General features: G+C 40.9%; 1 long non-coding RNA gene across 1 annotated transcript; it reads right to left on the reverse strand.

Annotated features, from left to right (window-relative positions):
• Positions 1-1,077: 1,077 nt before the first annotated feature.
• Positions 1,078-2,723, reverse strand: LOC112441782 (uncharacterized). The gene is made up of 2 exons (XR_003029647.2): positions 2,253-2,723; positions 1,078-1,232 (listed from the first exon to the last, which is right to left on the reverse strand). It is a non-coding gene; the product is annotated as an uncharacterized lncRNA (long non-coding RNA).
• Between the last annotated feature and the right edge of the window lie 7,047 nt (positions 2,724-9,770).

Below are 9,770 nucleotides of genomic sequence, written 5' to 3' on the forward strand. Positions count from 1 at the left end.
GCCCCTGGTGTTCTTCTCATCACCTGAATGGATCTGACTCTCAGCCAGTCTTGACTGTATCAAACAGTTGTGCTATATTGAGCTGTGCCCCACATTCAACTGTTATGATATAAGGCCAACCACTTTCAGATTCCAATTCTTTCTCGATTCTTTAAAATATGGTCCTTTAGCCTCAACTAGGTCCCTCACTCCGTCCTCAACTACTCCTTGACTTCATTCCATTTATTCCTGTCTTTGTGTATTCACTTAGGGCTCTGCCTACATACAGATCAAACACAAAGATCAACAGCTCCTTCCATATTTAAAAAAATCAATCCCAGATTCCTTAAGGTGAACCCAAGCTTCTTTGTCTGCCCGCTTTCTTCTCTAAAGAGTCAAGTGTTTGACAGAGTCCATGACAGCACGAGAAGAGGATGCTTTTCTGACTCCCCCCTCCCCGCCCCTGTCCTTCCCTTTTTCCAGTCTAGAATATCCCATCTTTACTGCATCCTACAGTTGCTTCTTTCAGTTTCAGGGAGGTCTATCTTATTTCTCCAATCAGATTTTAAATGACTTGAGGGTGTGGAACAGGTCCTGACCTTCATTTGGGTTCCTCATAGAGCTAACAGCTCATACTACGCTTCAGTATTCAATTAATGCCTAGAAAAGAACATTGGATTAAATTAACTGAATTCTGAAGTTTCACCACACAGAAAGCATGTCTAGTATAGTATTTCTGCTTTGATGGCAAAAGTAGGAGTGATGGCAAAGTCAATTTCAGTGGATATTCTTGACAGGATCATCAAGATGATATGGACGTCAATATCAGCCATGTGCTAACTCCGGTTTTCCAGCACAGGCCACTCCTTCAGACTTGAGGCTGGTAATAAATCATTCACCTGTGACACCAAGCGTTTAGCAAAGGAGCCTCAGCTTAGAAAGCAGGAAGATCCAGAAGGTTGAAAATAAAGAGTCTCCTCTGTAAATCTTGTCCAATTATAAGCATCTAGTAGGTACTTAATAAATGTTAACAACACATGGATGAATATAAGACTAGAACTTCCACCAAGGATAATTGCCCAGACCAAGTACCATTCATTTTAGTAAGACAAACGTATTTATTTTCTCTAATATTTTGTATTCTTAAAAATGAGGATAGATAATTAAATTGCCTTCAAACGGTTCTCTGAAATTTGACTCGGAAAGCTCCAACAATTTTCTTTAATCTCTTAAGCTGAATCCATTTGTTCCTTCTAGAAAGAAAATTAAAATACAGCCACTTGAATAGAATACACAGAGTACTCTTGGCTCTGAATGCTTCTCTACGTTTACCAGTTCTCTGAAATAACAGGCTCTTCACTGGTTTTTTTTTTTTTTTTCTGACAAATGGGTGATGAAGTGACACCTTTCTAATGATTCAGGACCAGAAAGATATTTACATAGTTCACAGTGTTGAATCCATGTGTTCTGTGTATTTGGATCAGGACTGTCTATTGACCCAATCAGCGTAAGTGGACTGTTACTTTCTGGTGGTCTTTTAAAAGTCTTCTACTTAATGTTCTGTGTTTCCTCATCACCAACTTTGCCTTTCCTTAGTATTTTCCAATTTGGAAAAGAAAATTCTACATATTTAGGGAGCAGCTGCAAAACATGTCTTATTCATTGCATGTCACCATTCTGTTTCTCCAGCAGTCTGACTGCAAATTTCAGTGATCACATAGGTAATGGGGCATTTGGGATTTCTGGAATAAAACTAGCTGTGTCCCCATAACTAGTATTCCCAGATTGCCTCAGCATTCTGATATTATATTCAGTTTGTTCTTATCCAGATGGTTTTAGCTACACTTCCTTTATGCATTTCCTGTGTTCACCCTGACCTTGCCTAAGGGACTTCCCCATGGCCTCAAAGGCAGAAGAATGTACCTTCCCCCCAGAATATTCTAAAGCAGCTGATTCTCTACAGGAATTTATTAGGGGCAGAAACAATGAAACAAACTTGACTGCCTAGTATCCATTTTTAACACAGCCCAGGAAAGTAAGTAATCACTACATATTCACTGGCGTGCATGCACACACACACACACACACACAATAACTTAGTCTATAACACGATACCTGAGTTTAAAAATTCTCTAAATCAAGATACTCTTTCTCTTGTTCCCCTGACACTCACAGTAAGACTTCTTACACTTACAAAGCAGCGTCTCCTTTCAAGGGGGGATAAAGGAGACAGTGGCTCCTTTCCTTAATCCAGGGGAACCAAGGAAACGCACCTGTAGTGGAGAATGAATATTCTAATGCTTCCGAACCTTTTGGTGAAGGTGAAGGGGGCTTGTTGAAAACATTGCTGTGAGCAGATGGACCCCTGAAACCATCTGCTATGAAGCAACTAAATGTTCAATGATGCATTACAGAATTATTTAGCTCTCAAAGAGCCTGAAAGTAGTTAGTAATGATGGCATCTGTACCGAGAGCAAACAACCTATTTATATATGATCTATTACTTCATAAAGTGTTTGGAGACCCTCCCTTCTTAAAGAAGCAGCAGCGTTCTTGATGGCAAGGTATAAAACTGTTACTGAAAAAAGTCGTAAATTTAATCTTAAAATGAACATCCATTTTTCTCCTTTGGGTTCGGTCAACTTTTTGCTGAACCCAATTTTTTTCTCATTCCTCTTTAAAAGTGTAGCTGACTGAGATTGTTTGATGCCACTTAGAAGGAAACAGTGTATGTTTTCATTTCTCCAAACCATATCCCCTGAATACTTTAATAGCGATAAAAATGTACCATCTTTTTTCAAAAGTACAGTTTTCTATTATAACAGTTTGTGCTTTTTATTAAAAAAAAACTAGACCAACAAAATTAGAAGAAAGAAAATAAAATTTTTACCAAAGAAAATCACTGTTAATTTTCTTAAGCTCTTTTTCCATACTTGGTTTTAAAGCAAGCACTAAATTTAGTTCTATAATCCTTACAAAAGTATGTGTCTTCTCATAGAGAACTGATTTTGTGATACAGAACCTGATGATATATTCCCTTTATTCATGGTCTCATGGAAATACATAAAACTGAAACTGGTTTATTCATATACTAGAGTACTACTCATCCTGAAATAGAACAAGCAAGTAATATTCACAGTGCCATGGTTGAAGTTCAAATGCATCATGCTAAATGAAAGAAGCCAGACCTAAAAGGCCACATGCAGTATGGTTGCATTTATATGACATTCTAAAGGGAAAAACCATAGAATGAAGAGCAGATCAGTGGTTGCCAGGGTTTAAAGATGAGGAAAAGTTTGACTAGTGAGAGAAAGCATGAAGGATTTTTTTTGAAGTATAATATAATTGTTCTATATTTTGATTGAGGTAGGGGTTACATGACTATATGCATTTACCGAACGCATAAAACTGCATACTAAGAAGAATATTTTCTTTTTTATGTCCATTAAAAAAGAAATATTCAAATACTATTCAAAAAGAGTATACACCATAGAAGTAATCAGATCTCAGTTTTACACTTGCTTAAGGAAATGCATTTATCCATTCAACAATAATTTATTGAGTGCTACCATATTCGGAGAAGGCAATGGCACCCCATTCCAGTACTCTTGCTTGGAAAATCCCATGGATGGAGGAGCCTGGTAGGCTATAGTCCATGGGGTCGCTAAGAGTCGGACACGACTGAGCGACTTCCCTTTCACTTTTCACTTTCATGCATTGGAGAAGGCAATGGCAACCCACTCCAGTGTTCTTGCCTGGAGAATCCCTGGGACAGGGGAGCCTGGTGGGCTTCCATCTATGGGGTCGCACAGAGTGACTTAGCAGCAGCAGCAGCAGTAGCAGCTACCATATTCCAGGGCTTCCCTGGTGGCTTAGTGGTAAAGAATCTGCCTGCCAATACAGGAGATGTGGGTTTGATCCTTGGGTTGGGAAGATCCCCTGGAGAAGGAAATGGCAACCCACTCCAGTATTCTTGCCTGGGAAATCCCATGAACAGAGAGACCTAGTGGGCTACAGTCAATGGAGTCATAAACAGTCAGGCATGACTTAGTGACTCAACATCAACAGTCATATTCCAGGCACAGGTAGGACCTGGGGACAGAGCACTGAACAAACAAAATATCTGCATTCAGGGAGCTTGCATCCTAGTGAGGGAAGACAGTAAGGAAAATAACCAAGTTATGTTAGATCATGGTTAGTGCTATAGAGCAGAGCAAAGCCGAGAACAGAGTGAGAGAAAAGGGCATCCCTGAGAAGATAACATTTGAACAAAGTCTTGGAGATGAGAGGATGGGCTCTGTGGCTATATAGCTAGGGAAGATGGAAGAAAGGCTTGAAGGTCCAGAAGGAGAGCTGTGTTTGGTGCAAACCAAGGAGAGAAGGGCTGGCTGGCCTGGAGGGCTGGGAGGGAGAGCAGTGGGAGCTGAGGTCAGAGGGGAAGGGAGGTGGGTCTGGTGAGGATACTAGACAAATGTAGAGATTTGCCTTTACTCTTCATGACGAGTGCTATTGGAGGGTTTTGAGTAGAAGAGCAGTATGAGCTTAACTTACATTGAAAATTAATAGGGGAAAACAAATCTTACTCCATATTAGATCTATTTCTTTTACTTTAAACTCTGTATTCTATTGCTTTTGCTACAAGATACGGATGTTGCCTTTAGCTTGAAATAGGTAGGAAAATTCATTCTCAAGGCTCTGACCTTTAAAGGCATAACAATTTTTCATTCATATAAAGATAAAAAGTTTCAGAAAAGAGAATAACATGTCTTGTTGGAGGTTTACAGGAACATCATGACCAGACCTACATGGACAGCTGCAAGAACAAATGATTCTGATGTGAAGATGTTTACAACAATTAACCACATGCCCTCCCCTTTTGGTATAAGAGACGTCTGAATTCTAACTCAGGTAAAATGGTTCTTTGGGACACTTGTCCACCATTTTCTCAGTCTGCTAGATTTCCAAATGGAATCTCTACTTCTTGCCCCAATAGCTCATCTCTCAATTTCCTGGCCCATTGTGTGGTGAGCAGTATGACCTTGGACTCTAACAAAAAGAGATCAATTTGGCTGCTTTTGTAAAACAGAATGTATGGTATGTGTGGGGGTGTTAAACAAAAGTGGGAAACCAATCAGGAGATTAGTACAATCCATGAGGAGACAGGGGGACCCGGACTGAGGTGGTAGTGGTAGAACTGATGAAGAGTGATGGGATTCTAGACAGATCTGGAATTAAAGATAATAAAATTTCATCATTGAAGATGTAGACTGTGAAAGAGACATCAAGGAAGACTCAAGATTGGATTGATGCTAACTAAATATTATTTGCTATATATTGTATGTTGTCTATTAATAAATTTGCTGTTAACTATAGTGGGGAAGTCTGTAGGAAGAACAGGTTTGGAAGAGAAAATAAGTTCACAATATGAGTTTGTTTTTGAATTTGTTGCATTTGAAATGTGGACTTCCAAGTGGAGATGTCTGGTAAATAGTTGGATGTATGAGTTTGGAGTTCAGGGGTAAAATCCACAGAGGAAATATAAATATGGATATTGTCAGTATATGCAGATGGTATTTTCAGTTATGAGATCCATTCAAGTCATTTTCCAAACAAAGGAGCTGCAGGCACCCTTGCAAAACAGAAAGCAGATCTGAGCTGCCATATACTTACCCTCTAACCCCCAGAAATTGCAACAAGAAGCATGAAGTGAGCTTTTCCAAACATTTAACCTTAAGCTGAGAAATTAGTATTGAAATGATAGAAATTGAGAATTCTTTCATATCCTACTTCCTGAGATGATCCTGTGTAATAATCCCCATTACAAATACTTCATATTAACAACATCAAAGGTATGCACATGCCCAGAAGTGACTTTGTTGTGAGGTAATCTAGGGATCTGCAGCTTATATGTGCCATATCTATCTAGCTAGATACATATATGTATAGAAGGGATGTTTGGTTTCAGACAATTTTTAATTAAAATGATTTTCATTTGGTTATGTACAGAATTATTTAGAAGTAAAAATATAGCAAGAGCTTGGAATATGCATATAAACAAAATTTATACTGTGTAACTATGTATAAAGTATATACTCACACAAATGGTATATGTAAATGAGAAAAAAAGAGCTTTTACTTTCAAATCAACAGTTAACAAGAATTTTTTTTTATATTTAATTCATTTTTCTAAATTAGACATGTCTATTAAAGACTCGTGGAGAAGGCAATGGCACCCCACTCCAGTACTCTTGCCTGGAAAATCCCATGGATGGAGGAGCCTGGTAGGCCGCAGTCCATGGGGTCGCTAAAAGTCGGACAGGGCTGAGCGACTTCCCTTTCACTTTTCACTTTCATGCATTGGAGAAGGCAATGGCAACCCACTCCAGTGTTCTTGCCTGGAGAATCCCAGGGACGGGGGAGCCTGGTGGCTGCCGTCTATGGGGTCACACAGTCGGACACGACTGAAGCGACTTAGCAGCAGTAGCAGCAGCACTAAAGACTCGGGTTACCCTGGTGACTTACAGGTTAAAGCGTCTGCCTGGAATGCGGGAGACCTGGGTTCGAGACCTGGGTTCGATCCCTGGGTCCGATCCCTGGGTCGGAATCTAGCTCCTAAAATTGTTAATTTTATGTATATCATACCAAAATAATATTGTGAACAGAGTATTAATTTGTACCACTAGAAAACATGGAAATACTCTTTGTTGGATTAATTAATGCTTTTAATCTCTGCCTCTCCTGAGCTTACCAAATTAAAATGACAATTTCCCCCACACACAATTTGAAAACACTATTTTTTACTGAGATATAGCTGAGAAAATTTTTCTCTGCTAAGAGCTATCTGAATTTAATCACTAAAGATTTTTCAAAGTTGGGGCAAATAGTTCTCAATTACAAAATCAAGCAAATGCTTATCAAGCAACATATGATAATTCTGGCACCCAAATGCCTTGCAATTTTGCTTCTTCCTTTAAAAAAAAGTTTGTGACTATGACTTTTCTCCTTCCAGCATTACCAAACACAATAACTTTGCCTTACCAAATATATTTCTCAAGTATTGTAGAGTGGATGCTTAAATTCAATTTTTATTAATTTGATTAAGGTGTCAATATAACAAAACATTCTTCTATATAAAAACACCTCAGAAATCTTGAGCATTCACCCTTTTATCTTACTTTAACAACTCAATTCTTAATTGAAACTACAAATTTGCCTCATAAATATAAAAACATTTTAAAGTAACAGAAAAGGTAGAAATACTATACAACAAGCCTTCTTTTGCTGCCCTGAAAATTAAACCTAGAAAATATTTCATACAGGAAATAAGCATCCTCCCCAACCTCCCAACTTGTGTGGTGGGTCCATGTTTTATAATATATTTTTATTTGTATTTCTTGCCTCAAAAACAAAGTTCCTGAAATACAGGTGATAAATCTGAGGGGAAAACCATGCATGCATGATGCCTCCAGCGGGTACCCTAAAACTACAGAGGTGAAACACAAGCTCTCCCGGTGTCCCTAACGCAGGCTCCATCCGGCTCCACTTCACCTGTCAATCAAGGAGTCAATTCAGTAGTCAATCAAGGAGAGAGGCACAACCCGCAGCTTAATGACAGCCAGATGGCACCTGCCTTTCATGAACTGTGTTCGGAAGTCAGAGTCTGCCTGGGACTAGGCTTGGGTAATGAAGAGATGTTTTTGTATTCAGTGAAAGCGGTAATGGCTCACACTGGAAGTTCTAGCTCACCCCTCTGGAGCACCCTCACGGTGCTCCAGCATTCAGCGATGTGCCATAAACAGAGTGGTCTCTGATCATTAAAATAAGCAACCTCACTTCCTTCTTTCCGATCTGATTTCAGAGTGATCGGATGTTAATTGGCCCCAGGAAGGAGCTGGGCAAATTTCAGGGGTAAATAGCCAGCCTGCATTTCCCACATCTGAGAAACAGTGTTGACATTTAAACAGGGGCTGCCCGTGCGCTTCCGCACGCGGGTTTACCAGAGCTTTCAACCTTGACCTGAAGGGAACACCTCCTCTGGAAGTGACAGGTAATTTAGCCTTCTCGCTAAGTTCTGGGGCTCTCTGGTGGTGAATTATGTATGGTGCTTCTATGATACAGACACCTGTCCACTGAGAGCCAAACCAAAGCTGATAGATTCCTCTTAAAGACCTTAGATTAGACATAAACTACTCCCCCCCCCCAACTTCCGCCCAAGAAAAGTCATCATGATGCCAATCACCTCCCTTCTCCTTTCCTCCCGTGGTTTCAAAAGGATCTGAGAGAGCCCTAAGACAGAACCGAGCAAAGTTTGCTTTTTAAAAAGTCATTCTTCAGGTAGCACTCCTGTTTCTTCCCCCCGCTCCCCACTTCTCTGAAACCATCCAAAACCCTTTTACGTTGGAACAATAAACTTGTGAATGATGAATTACCCATGTTTGTCTCCTACCCCGACCCCGGCTCTTAAAATAATTCACTAAACTGTATCATTAAGTGTGTTCTGTTAATTAAATCAGTTTCCAGCAAGGTTGCCAGCCAGTTCAAAAGCAGCGTTCCGACTAAAAAAAGCAAAATGACGTCACGCTCTGTTCTTTGCCATAGGTTATAATTTGAGACAGGTGAAATCAAATGTTTTGGATCTAAAGAAGAGGAAAAGAGTAATGTCGATGGCACTGAGGAAATCCTGCTGGATATAAAGAGAGGTTAGAGAAATAGACATTCATGAAATGGTTTAAAGCTCATCACGGATGGCAGGGGACAAACGAGGGGCAGGGTTCTCCTAAATAAGCTTCAAATGTGTGTCTTGCTCAGATGGTCCCTCTCCACCCAGATTTTGGCCCTCTCCACCCAGATTTTGGCCAGGAGCTCATATGGCATCCACAGAACCACCTCAAGAGCAACTGAATAGTGAAGTCGCTCAGCCGAGTCCGACTCTTTGTGACCCTATGGACTGTAGCCCATCAGGCTCCTCAGTCCATGGGATTCTCCAGGCAAGAATACTGGAATGGGTTGCCATTTCCTTCTCCAGGGGATCTTCCTGACCCAGGGATCGAACCTAGGTCTCCCGCATTGCGGGCAGACACTCTAACCTCTGAGCCACGAGGGAAGCCCATTTATAGCGCGGGTGGTAACATGGAAGAGGGAGGGCTTCCCATCCCAGGTGCAAATCTCTTTCTGAAACACAGTTTGAGACCGAAATTTTGGTTGGAGCTCTTGCTATGAGCCGTTCAGCCCAGGACTAACCTTTCATCCTGTTTCTCCCCCTGGAATTGAAGGGGTGACGCCCACTCTTCTCTGTAGCAGTGGCCACTTCCCCTACTTCCTACCCAGGAGAGCCCAGCAAGGAAAATACCATCAACTGCTGACTCCAGGGCCGGCAGGTCCATATCCATTAAAGATGGGATGTAAATGGGGAAAAATCTCCTAAGAGGAACCCCTCCCACAGCCACTGTGCTCCAGGGTCCTTGCCGGAGTGCAGACAGAGAATCTCATTAGGAATCTAATACAATAAAGACATGTAGATCTTAAGGGTGGGGGTGAAGTGCAAATCAAATTAGCTTCATTACTTTATTCTGCACCTCGCAGCGCTTCTGCGGGTGGACAATTGCATTAGATCAGTGAGGAGATCAAAAGGCAAAACACTCCCTGGAAATTCATTGTGTATTCAAGCAAGACTAGCAGGGCTGAGGAGAACTGGGAGGAGGAGGCAGTGGTGAATTGTGTTGACCCAAGACATAAATTTCATACATCTACCCACACTGGTGCTGGGGCCTTTGCTTTGCTTCTCCAACTCC

This window comes from Bos taurus, chromosome 16 (assembly GCF_002263795.3).
Source record: "Bos taurus isolate L1 Dominette 01449 registration number 42190680 breed Hereford chromosome 16, ARS-UCD2.0, whole genome shotgun sequence".
NCBI lineage: Eukaryota > Metazoa > Chordata > Mammalia > Artiodactyla > Bovidae > Bos > Bos taurus.